The sequence below is a fragment of the Idiotropiscis lumnitzeri genome, chromosome 20, assembly GCF_059441095.1.
Source record: "Idiotropiscis lumnitzeri isolate Australia: NSW breed Sydney's pygmy pipehorse chromosome 20, RoL_Ilum_1.0, whole genome shotgun sequence".
Lineage (NCBI taxonomy): Eukaryota > Metazoa > Chordata > Actinopteri > Syngnathiformes > Syngnathidae > Idiotropiscis > Idiotropiscis lumnitzeri.
Window position 1 is genome coordinate 2,568,168 of NC_142410.1, and position 13,018 is coordinate 2,581,185.

The window sequence follows — 13,018 nt, forward strand, 5'->3', positions numbered from 1 at the left end:
ACAAAAATAATAAAGGACTTAAAGGACTGTTTCAACACAACTGTGTGGGAGGTATTCAGCAAAGCCCACAGGGAGGACATTAATGGTCTAACAGACACAATTACAGACTATATTAATTTCTGCATGGAGAACACCATTACCACCAGGACAGTAGGATGTTTCTCCAACAATAAACCCTGGATCACACCGGACATTAAAGCTCTCCTGAAGGAGAAAAAGAGGGCTTTTGTGTCAGGCGACAAGGAGGAGCTGAAGAGAGTGCAACGTCAGCTGAGAAGGAGGATCCGAGAGGGGGAAAAGTCCTACAGGATGCGGATGGGGGAACAACTGCAGCAGAACAATGCCAGGGATATCTGGAGGGGCCTGAAGACCATCTCAGGCCACAGACAACCAGGTAAGACCCAGAATGGGGGGGGCTTTAGTGGGCAAATGAGTTGAACCTATTTTTCAATAGGCTTGATCAAATGCCTGCCCCCGCTCAGGCACCCCTGCTGCAGCCCCCACCAACCCCTCCTGCCACTGAGACCCTCTCTCCTCCTCTCTCTCCTCTCTTCTCTCCCCTCTCTCTCTCCACACTCTCCAGTTCCCAGCCACATCAGACAACCACCACTTCCTCCTGCTCAACCTTGTTCCTCATAACATCTCAGGTGAAGAACCAGCTGAGGAAGATGAAGGTGAGAAAGGCAGCAGGTTCAGATGGGATTAGCTCCGGGAGTACAGAGGGGTTACGCAGGGTTTTGTGGTCTGGTGTCAGCAGAACCGCCTCCAAATCAACGCTGGGAAATCCAAAGAGCTGGTGGTGGATTTCTGCAAGCGTCGGCACTCTTCACCTGCACCAGTGAATATCCAGGGAACAGACGTTGAGAGGGTCTCAATTTACAAGTACCTGGGTGTTCATCTGAACAATAAACTGGACTGGAGCGACAACACAGACGCTCTCTATAGGAAGGGTCAGAGCAGACTCTTCCTACTCAGGAGGCTGAGGTCCTTTGGCGTTCGGGGGACACTCCTCAGGAACTTCTATGACTTGGTGGTTTCACCGGTCATTTTCTATGAAGTGGTCTCCTGCGCTTGAGGCATCTCGGACCGGGACAAAAAGAGACTGAACAAACTAGTGAGGAGGGCCAGCTCTGTCCTGGGCTGCTCCCTGGACTCTGTGGACTCAGTGGGGGGCAGGAGGACGACAGCAAAACTGTCATCAATGCTGGACAACCCAGCCCAGCCACTCAATGACACTCTTAGAACACTCCACAGCTCCTTCAGTGATAGACTGTTACACCCTCGCTGTATGAAAGAGAGATTTTGCCGCTCCTTCCTGCCGGCTAATGTCAGACTTTTTAACAAGAACATTGGGTCAGGCCTACAAACGGGAGGGCATTCGTGCAATTGTGCAGTCCTAGGATGCACTATACACTACAACTGTACTTTCAGCCAATGCTGTACTTAAATATTGACCAATGATGTATTTTGTTTACCATTACAGTATTCTTATTACAGTACTTTCATCACTGCAGTATTTCTATCATTACAGTACTTTCACTATTACAGTACTTTTATCATTGCAGTATTTTTTTTTATCATTGCAGTACTTTGACCACTACAGTACTTTTATAATTGCAGTATATTTTATCATTGCAGTATATTTTATTATTACAGTACTTTTATCATTGCAGTATTTTTTTATCATTGCAGTACTTTTACTATGACAGTACTTTTATCATTGCAGTATTTTCTATCATTCAGTATTTTTTTTATCATTGCAGCGTTTTTATTCATTTCCCCTCTGTACCATGGACAGGCATTAGGAGTGTTTCCTTACACTTTTATATGTTGTGGGATGTAAGTGTGTGTGTACTTGGGGATCTGTGTATATACGTTTATACAATAACAATAACAAAAAAAAAAATTATATAATACAGTGAACCCTCGCTACTTCGCGGTTCACCTTTCGCGGGTTCAGTGCTTCGCGGGTCTAAAAAATATTCGGGGGCATTGTAGTTTCGCCGAGCGGCACGACGGGGCGCTGGAGCGGTTAGACGGCCGGCGTGCGCCGAAGAAGAGCGTGGGCGAAGAGGAGAGTGGACGAAGAAGAGCACGTTACCCCGGGCACGATTTGGGGCGACGTTTCGCGCGGTTCGGACCGTACCAGAGCTCCGGCCGGCGTGCGTGGCAGTTAAGCTGAAGAGGAACAACTTCCGCCCGGGCACTAGCGGGGCGACATTTCGCTCCGTTTGGGACCGTGCGAGAGCTCCGGAGGAGACCGGCCGGCGTGCGTGGCAGTTAAGCCGAAGAGGAACAACTTCCGCCCGGGCACTAGCGGGGCGACATTTCGCTCCGTTCGGGACCGTGCGAGAGCTCCGTAGGAGACCGGCCGGCGTGCGTGGTAGTTAAGCCGAAGAGGAACACCTTCCGCCCGGGCACGAGCGGAGCGCGAGGCTGTCAGTTATGAATGAATAAATAAATAAATGAAGAATGCCACCTTTCATTTCACGGGACACACCGGACGGCGTACCAGCAGGTAAAAGTCAAAGTAATTAAATAAATACAAAAAGAAGTAATTGAATAAATACAAAAATAATGGCTGGGGAATAAAAAAATAATAAGTTTTAATAATAATTTTTTTTTTGTTATAACATGAATTTCACTCTCTCTCTCTCTACCCGTATATATATATATATATATATATATATATATATATATATATATATATATATATATATTTTATTTTTATTTATTTTTTTTAAGCATTTTTGAAGGTGCGCCGCTACTTTGCACTTTTTTTTTTTAAGCATTTTTGAAGGTGCGCCGCTACGTCGCAGATTTTCAGTTTTCGCGGGTGGTCTCGGTCCCCATTAACCGCGATAACCGAGGGTTCACTGTATTTGCATGCTTTTTATGAATGTCTGCTGCTAATGTTATACATTAACGGCTATATTACGCCGCCGCCTCTGTGTGATCTATATCTTTGCTGCTGTAACACCTCAAATTTCCTCATTGTGGGACTATTAAATTACATCTTTATCTTTATTCAGGGTGCCCCCTGCCTACTGCCCGAAGATAGCTGGGATAGGCTCCAGCGCCCCCCGCGACCCTAGTGAGAAGAAGCGGTATAAATAATGGGTGGATGGATGGATGTTTTGTGTAGTCCATGCACACAAAGTAGTAGTTCATGTCCACAAGATAGTTACAGCATGTGAACAATTTTTTGTTTGTTTGTTTTTTGTTGGGTTTTTTTTGCAATGTCATATCTGTCTCAAAATAAATAATATAAAATATTTTTCACAAATCTGTGACCAATCCTTATTGTAAAAAATGGCTTACTCTTTTGACGTTGCAATGTGAATGGCTCAAGAAACATATCGTCTCTTTGGAGTTTCTGAACGGTGTTTTGAAAAATCGAGCATTTCGACCGACAGCAGCATATGTTATTTGTCCTGCCTATTTAGAATAATGATATACAAGGTATCCTAAAACATTTTACATGAATTTAAAAGCAATTATCTTGAAATTATGTAATTTTTTGGGGGGTGGGGCTGCATATCTCAGACAGGTTTGAAAAATATTTCTCCAGGTGAGTCTAATCATAGGAATATTATTAACGGAGGTCGTTCACATTAATCAAATCATCATATCAGTAACTTATTTTGTGTCTCCATTCAGATAAAGGTGTCATGATTTGTATTTGTTATTTTTGGTTTAGTATTTGGTTTCATGTTTTGGCCTTGTTCATGTGTCTTGTCTCGTCTTGTCTATTGTTTCCACCTGTGCTCGTTTACCCAAGCCCTAGTGTTAACCAATCCGGTCCTTCCAACCCTCCGTGTCTTGTCCAGGTGCTCCTCGTTGTCTCGTCAAGTTGTGTGTATTTAGTTCCCTGGTTGCTTTCAGTTCTTGTTGGTTCATTGTCATTTTAAGTGTCGCTTGTCCCTGTCGCTTGTCCCGGTTGCCTGTGCCTGTTGCCAGTTCCTGTCGCCTCTCCCTGTAGTTAAGTTTTTCCAAGTTCCTTGTTTGCCTTAGTTTTCTGTTTAATAAATGCCCTTTAAGTTACCCCTGCCTGGCTTCCCTGCGTTTGGGTCCTCACCTTCCTCAACCTTGACAGAATGAACCAACCAATACTGGACCCAGCAGGAAGCTCACGGCGACGAGTTCGCCGTCGCCGCCCAAGCTGGTACCCCCCTCAGCCTGCCGACCAACCCCGCCCCCTTCACGTAGGTTCCTTTTTTCGTTCTATGTCTGTTTTTCCCCCTTCGTTCCACGATCACGATAATGACTACCCACCTGTCGAACCTCCCCACCTTATCGATTCTGATTTTGAAGATGATTTTGAACACCCTGCTATTTCACCCCCTCACGTTTTAGTTGACTCGGATCATGAGTATGATTTTGAATATATATACAACCTTTTAGATGCCCAGCGCGACCCGGTTTCTGTTAGGTCCAGTCACCTTCCTCCCCCCGAACAATTTCTGTCCCCTTTTTCTTTTGACCCTTTTGAGACCACCTCCCACGTTACCTCGCGTCGTTCACCTCGCCCTAAATCACGAAAGTCACGTAAATCACGGCCACGTCGTTCACCTCGTCCACTGTCGGTTTCCGCACCTTGTCACGTCCCCCTTGCGTCTCATAGCTCACGTTCACCAGCCCCTGTAGTCCCGGTCCCTCGTGTCCTTCGCGTCTCCCGTTCCCCTGAATCCCTATGGCGGCAGGCTGATAGGGATCAGGTCCCCGACCCGGCTCCTCACGAGCTGCAGCCTCCCGTCCCGGCTCCTCGCCAGCTGCAGCCTCCCGTCCCGGCTCCTCGCCAGCTGCAGCCTCCCGTCCCGGCTCCTCGCCAGCTGCAGCCTCCCGTCCCGGCTCCTCGCCAGCTGCAGCCTCCCGTCCCGGCTCCTCGCCAGCTGCAGCCTCCCGTCCCGGCTCCTCGCCAGCTGCAGCCTCCCGTCCCGGCTCCTCGCCAGCTGCAGCCTCCCGTCCCGGCTCCTCGCCAGCTGCAGCGTCCCGTCCCGGCTCCTCGCCAACTGGAGCCTCCCGTCCCGGCTCCTCGCCAGCTGCAGCGTCCCGTCCCGGCTCCTCGCCAGCTGCAGCGTCCCGTCCCGGCTCCTCGCCAGCTGCAGCGTCCCGTCCCGGCTCCTCGCCAGCTGCAGCGTCCCGTCCCGGCTCCTCGCCAGCTGCAGTGTCCCGTCCCGGCTCCTCGCCAGCTGCAGTGTCCCGTCCCGGCTCCTCGCCAGTTGCAGTGTCCCGTCCCGGCTCCTCGCCAGCTGCAGCGTCCCGTCCCGGCTCCTCGCCAGCTGCAGCAACCCACGCAGCCTCCAGAGTCCCACTCGGGCTCACCGCCAGCTGCTGAACCCTGTTCCGGCTCTTCACCAGCTGCTGAGCCTCGTCCCGGCTCCCCGACAGCTGATGAGCCCCGTCCCGGCTCCCCGCCAGCTGCTGAGCCCCGTTTCCGGCTCCCCGCCAGCGGATGAGCCCCGTTCCGGCTCCCCGCCAGCGGATGAGTCCCGTTCCGGCTCCCTGCCAGCTGATAAGCCCCGTCCCGGTTCCCCCCGAGCTGCTGGGGCCCGTTCTGGCCTCCCGAGAGCTGCTGACCCCCGTTCCGGCGCCTCGCCAGCGCTTCAAGTCCCTGTTCCGGCGGAGCACGTCCTGCGTCCGCCACAAGTCCCTATTCCGGCGGAGCACGTTCTGCGTCCGCCACAAGTCCCTGTTCCGGCGGAGCACGCCCTGCGTCCGCCACAAGTCCCTGTTCCGGCGGAGCACGTCTTGCGTCCGCCACAAGTCCCTGTTCCGGCGGAGCACGCCCCGCGTCCGCCACAAGTCCCTGTTCTGGCGGAGCACGTTCTGCGTCCGCCACAAGTCCCTGTTCTGGCGGAGCACGTTCTGCGTCCGCCACCAGTCCCTGTTCCGGCGGAGCACGCCCTGCGTCCGCCACAAGTCCCTGTTCCGGCGGAGCACGCCCTGCGTCCGCCACAAGTCCCTGTTCCGGCGGAGCACGTCCTGCGTCCGCCACAAGTCCCTGTTCTGGCGGAGCACGTCCTGCGTCCGCCACAAGTCCCTATTCCGGCGGAGCACGTTCTGCGTCCGCCACAAGTCCCTGTTCCGGCGGAGCACGCCCTGCGTCCGCCACCAGTCCCTGTTCCGGCGGAGCACGCCACGCGTCCGCCACAAGTCCCTAATCCGGCGGAGCATGTTCTGCGTCCGCCAAAAGTCCCTGTTCTGGCGGAGCACGTCCTGCGTCCGCCACAAATCCCTGTTCTGGCAGAGCATGTACTGCGTCCGCCACAAGTCCCTGTTCCGGCGGAGCACGTCCTGCGTCCGCCACAAGTCCCTGTTCCTGCGGAGCACGTCCTGCGTCCGCCACAAGTCCCCGTTCCGGCGGAGCACGCCCTGCGTCCGCCACAAGTCCCTGTTCCGGCGGAGCACGCCCTGCGTCCGCCACAAGTCCCTGTTCCGGCGGAGCACGTCCTGCGTCCGCCACAAGTCCCTGTTCCGGCGGAGCACGCCCTGCGTCCGCCACAAGTCCCTGTTTCGGCGGAGCACGCCCTGTGTCCGCCACCAGTCCCTGTTCCGGCGGAGCACGCCACGCGTCCGCCACAAGTCCCTGTTCCGGCGGAGCACGCCACGCGTCCGCCACAAGTCCCTGTTCCGGCGGAGCACGTTCTGCGTCCGCCACCAGTCCCTGTCCCCGCTGCGCCCGGCCCGCTGCCGCTCCAAGTCCCGGCCTCTGGTGCGCCCGGCCCGCCGCCGCTCCAAATCTCTGCCTCGGCGGTGCCAGACGGCCCGCCGCCACCCCACTTCCCTGTCCCGGCGGCGCCCGAGGACACGCCGTCGCTTCCCGTCGCTGCCTCGGGGGTGCTCGACGATCCGCCGTCACCCCAAGCTCCTTTTTCGGCGGGACTCGACGATCCGCCGGCGCTCAAGTTTCCTGCCTGGGCGGTGGACGACGACCCGCCGTCGCTTCTCGTCTCTGCCACAGCGGCGCCCGACGAAGCGCCGCCGCTCCCGGTTCCTGTCTCGGCGGGGTTCGACGACCAGCCGCCGCTCCACGTTCCAGTCTCGGCGGCGTTCGACGACCGGCCGCCGCTCCAAGTTCCTGTCTCGGCGGGGTTCGACGACAGGCCGCCGCTCCACGTTCCTGTCTCGGCGCGGTTCGACGACCGGCCGCCGCTCCACGTTCCTGTCTCGGCGGGGCTCGGCGACCGGCCGCCGCTCAACGTTCCTGTCTCGGCGGGGCTCGACGACCGGCCGCCGCTCAACGTTCCTGTCTCGGCGGGGTTCGACGACCGGCCGCCGCTCCACGTTCCTGTCTCGGCGCGGTTCGACAACCGGCCGCCGCTCCACGTTCCTGTCTCGGCGGGGCTCGACGACCGGCCGCCGCTCAACGTTCCTGTCTCGGCGGGGCTCGACGACCGGCCGCCGCTCAACGTTCCTGTCTCGGCGGGGTTCGACGACCAGCCGCCGCTCCAAGTGCCTGCCTCGGATGCGTCCGCCCCGTCGCTGCTCCAAGCTCAGGTCTCGGCTGCATCCGGCGTCCCGCCGCCGCGTCTCGTCTCAGCCTCGTCAGCGGACTCCATGCTGCGTTCGGGTCATCCCGGACATCCGCCTGAATGGCCGCCCTTGGACTTATGCGTCTGTCCTCCCGGACGCCCGCCTGAATGGCCACGGCTAGACTCCCTGGTCTGGTTTCCCGGACGGCCGCCTGAAGGGCCACGGCTGGACTCGCTGGTCTGGCCTTCCGGACGCCCGCCTGACCAGCCTTGATTGCGGACTGTGGTCCCGCCTCCTGGCCCCCTTCCGCCCACCCTGATTTTGGACAATTTTCTTTTGTTTGTGTTTGGGACGTCTGGGATCCGTCCCTTAAGGGGGGGGGTACTGTCATGATTTGTATTTGTTATTTTTGGTTTAGTATTTGGTTTCATGTTTTGGCCTTGTTCATGTGTCTTGTCTCGTCTTGTCTATTGTTTCCACCTGTGCTCGTTTACCCAAGCCCTAGTGTTAACCAATCCGGTCCTTCCAACCCTCCGTGTCTTGTCCAGGTGCTCCTCGTTGTCTCGTCAAGTTGTGTGTATTTAGTTCCCTGGTTGCTTTCAGTTCTTGTTGGTTCATTGTCATTTTAAGTGTCGCTTGTCCCTGTCGCTTGTCCCGGTTGCCTGTGCCTGTTGCCAGTTCCTGTCGCCTCTCCCTGTAGTTGGTTTCCTGTCAAGTTTTTCCAAGTTCCTTGTTTGCCTTAGTTTTCTGTTTAATAAATGCCCTTTAAGTTACCCCTGCCTGGCTTCCCTGCGTTTGGGTCCTCACCTTCCTCAACCTTGACAAAAGGCATATTACGGATCATTTCTGTCAGGTATGAATTGCCTTGACTATTTATGAAAATTGACAAAAAAAATATATGTGGCTTTAATAATCTGTAAAATATAATTTGGGTAGAACTAAAATTATTATGCCTATTCACAATTCACTATTCAAGAATTCACTTATTCGACTGAATGGAGTTGAGATTTTGTGCATTTTTATACCTTCAAAAACCACTTTGTTTACTTGTCAAACAGTGTGTCGCAACAGCAGTAGAATTTTAACAACATGAAAGCCTTACCACTCTTGGAAAAAAAAAATCCCAAACTTCACATGTACAGAACAATATATAAATAGTTGGAGCCTGAAGACATCTGTATGACAATATTTAGTTATATTTCATGGGTGGAGAAACTTTTTGATTGGGGGCCACAATGGGTTCTAAAATTTGACAGCGGGGCTGGACCAGGAGCAGATGGATGGAGTGTTTTGGGAACGTCACCTCATTGGAGAAAAAAAATACATTTAATTTTAACTGAAAGTGAACAAAAGCAACAACAATATATATGTCTTTGAAAAACCACAGTATTTAAAAAATAAAACATTAACAAAGTTTATTCATTTAATTTTTTTCAAGTTCGGCAGGCCGGATTAAAACGTTTAACGGGCCGCATGTGGCCCCCGGGCCGTAGTTTGCCCACACCTGTTATATTTACTGCGCCACCTAGTTGAAACAAGCTATGTCTTATTTTACATTTTAAATTACTGTATCGACCCGGTTGAATGAATCCAACTGAAAATGTGTCAGTAAAGCCTCAAAATGTTGATCATGCTCGAGGACGAATATTGTTGAATTCTTTTGGTCAAACGGTGGGGCCATTACAGTGCCGCATAATCTGATGCTTCACCGTAACAATATAAACCTACTTTAGTTTAAATTTGGTATCAATGTGACTACAAATGCCAAGGGTGTAAATATGCATAAAAACATGCATGAAAACTCATGAAGCTGCACACACATCTGGCCTGGCAAAATCATCAATATTTAGTAAAAGTTTATTTTGTGATTTAAAAAAAAGCCTTAGTAGTGGCCCCTGCAAAATTTTAATGAAGCAGTCCCAGTTGTACATTTCACCTAGATCTCCAAATATTTGGTGGTACCAGCCCCAGACCTACAAAATGTCTCCTGGAGCCAAATGTTAAACCTACATTTTGAATTTACTTTCTTACAAATTTAAAAGTTGCTGTAGCTTGACCCATGTGATTATTTCTTGTCAAAATTTCACACATTTGCTGAGACTCCAGTACTCAAGACAGGTGAGTGCACATGCTCAGTGCAAATAAAAAAGAAAACTACACTAGAGCAAAGATGGACACACTCTGACAATAAGAGCACCACTGCTACCAAATAATTTGGATGTGCAAGTAAAGTTTATTATAGTACGGTAATAAAAGCATGTTCCCCGAGGTCACTCCCCGCATGCAGTATCACACCACTCTATTTGAGAAGGACTGTGTAAAGGGAGAAGAGCAAGGGGTGGGAAAGTACATCCGGTGCTGACTGTCTTTGTATCTCAGACGGTCTGCTCCTTTGACTAGTTGAACACCATTGTGATGGTGTTGGGGGTGCAGGGTGTCTGTAGGTGTCCAGGCCTGATAGGCTATCAGAGGGAGAGTAAGAGTGTTTAAGCTCTGGGTGAGGGGTCAGGTCGTTCACATCTTGAAAGGTTTTTGGCTTGTAGATGGAAATTTTTCATCAAAGTACCACAAATATATATCCATGATTATACATTACACACACAATCACCGCCTTTCGTTGGCTCTCCTTCTCCCTGTGACAGTGCAGGTGTGCAGAGCCCTATCCCACCCAAGCCTGTTGTAATGGAAATGAAAATGAGGCAACATGGTGTGGAGCCAGGCCATGCAGGAGTGGTGTAGTGTGGTGCTGTATGGGGATAATGGAAAAGTGGCGAAAGCGAAACGAATCGACGCATCCTGTTTGCTAACCTATTTGTGTTCCATGTGGGAACTTTGCACACCTTTGCACTTTAGTCAAAAAAAATCTTAATAGCAATACATTTAATTTTCTTATTAGCTACCCACGACACAAAGAAAATGGGTCCATGAGACACATTTTGTTCCTGATGCACCAGTTAAAATTCACTAGTAAAAAAAATTATTATCTGAACTGTTTCTTCCATCAGCAAAGTTGAATACATCTGTTTGGGAAGAAAAATGTCACAAGCTTCAGTCCCATGCTATCACCAGCCTTCTTGACGAGTTTATTGATTTCTTTGTCATATCTGGTACTGATGCAGCTTGCCCAGTAGACCAAGGTTATGATAGTAAACAAAAACGAAGGAAATAACAAAAACTAAAATTAAAAAAAAAAAATTCCTTACACGGTGGATGACTGGTTAGCACGATGGCCTCACAGTGCAGAGGTCATGGGTTCGATCCTGGCTCCGCCCTTCCTGTGAGGAGTTTGCATGTTCTCCCCGTGCCTGCGTGGCTTTCCTCCGGGTACTCCGGTTTCCTCCCACATTCCAAAAACATGCATGGCAGGTTGATTGGACACTCTAAATTGTCCCTAGGTATAAGTGTGAGTGCGGATGGTTGTTTGTCTATGTGTGCACTGCGATTGGCTGTCAACCAGTTCAGGGTGTACTCCTCCTACTGCCCGAAGATAGCTCGGACAGATCCAGCACCCCCCGGGACCATTGTGAGGACATGCTGTACAGATAATGGATGGATTTTCCTTCACAAAATAAAATAAAAACGAGAATGTTTTGAGATAAACTAAAACTAAATAAAACGACACTGTCTGGGCACAAGACTAACAAAAATGAACGATAATCATGGAGAAAAAAATATTCTTTGTTTTCATTAAGGACTTGAAATTGACAACCATGCATAGTGATTTAAATCTGCACACTCCTGTTCAATTGCCAGGTTTTCATAATTTAAACAAATTAGAATGTGTTATTAATTTCCACCATTAACGAACACAATAAAATTTCCCTAACACATGGGACATGTGTTATGGGCTGATGATTTCATGGCTGAACATTTTGACCAGAGTTCATAAAGGTATGTCGGGCACAAACACAACACTACTCTTCACGAGAGAACACCATACCTGAAGCATGGTTGTGGCAGCATCATGTTGTTATTTTGCTGAGACTGGAACCAATTAAAAAAAAAAAAAAACACTGGTGCATTCTCATTTAGCTGTTTGTTTTTACTCCCCCTCTCAAAAAGTTATCATGCTTTTCAATTGAGTTGTAAAGATTATAGGTCAGATTAATAACGGAGTAACTTTTGAGTGTTGTTCCTGTTCCTCTCAAAGCTCATAAATGGCTCCTTAATTTTGCTAGTGTTGAGAACAAGATAATTCCGACTATACTTGTCCACAAAGTTGTCCACTAGTACTCCATCTCTGGCGCATCTGTAATATACCCCGCCTAGCAGAACAGGTTGGATACTATTGAAAGAACTTGAGAAATTGAAAAACTGAATCCTTTACAACATCTTCAGAATCAGAATAATTTTTATTGGCCAAGTAAGTAATAAATACTCTCTGGTATTATGAACCACACTTGTATTGCAGTAACAAGCATATATTTAAAAAACAAAAAAAAACAAAAAAGAACATATAGGACGTGAACATAAAGAGTATCTTTATGTAATGTAAGAGTAACTTGAGTGTACCAACCAGTGACAGCTGTTCAAAAAATGTGGAGACTTATCAAGCAAAAGAAAGTGACCGGTGGTGCAATAATTACAATGCAATGACAGTCGTGCAGATATTCCAGAGACTCGTCGCACATTTTACACTGCCATGACTGGAACTTTCCACTGCTGCTTTAAGGCCCTTTACCCTTCTTAAATTTGTGTTGTGGTGATCACCCTAAAGAGTACAGAGCAGGTTTTAGGTGAGGGCGGAGTTTGCGCAGAGTTAATGATGTATGTAAAACTGAAAACGGTGGTAGTTATGTATAAAAACGATCTGCTAAAAAATTTGGTCAGGCTGGGAGAATGCATATTTATGATGAAAACCTCAACAAAATGGGAATATTATGACAAAGCCCCTTTAATATTAAGCAATGTTAGAAAATGTGTTATACATAACCACAAATTTCAATGTTTAAGTCTAAATTCAGTCCGCTTTAATAATACAGACTTATAAAATATATATTTTACGTTGGGTATCATTGCCACAGTATTATATTTAAATAGTCGCACACGTCATAAATGTAGCCTACTCACACAGAGTTAAGCAAGATGTTTGAATTTGGTATATGTGCAACCTACAACCGCATTCCGCAAAATGTGCGAAATCACTTCCTCCTACCTCAAGTGAGGAAGCGTCATAGCACCTATGGAATCTTTAAACATGTACAATGTCTTTATTTTAACACAGATGTCACCACAGGCCCGCCAAAGATGACCATAGACTTTGTTTTTGCTTAATTTATGTTTACATATATTATATTTGTATAAATGAATTATACACAGTATTTAATTATTCAATTCCAAAGGGGGCACTGTGACCCCAGGTATTTTTTTTTTATTTTTTTTTGTGAATACCAGAATAAAGTGGAATTACACATCCACTACAGTAGCGTGGCACTGTCATTGTCAGAGCGTGTGTGTTTTATCTCTCAGGTTTAAGGATTTTTTCCCCCCATTGAGCATGTACACAAACAACAGGAGATATGAAGTGGAGTGAACAAACTAT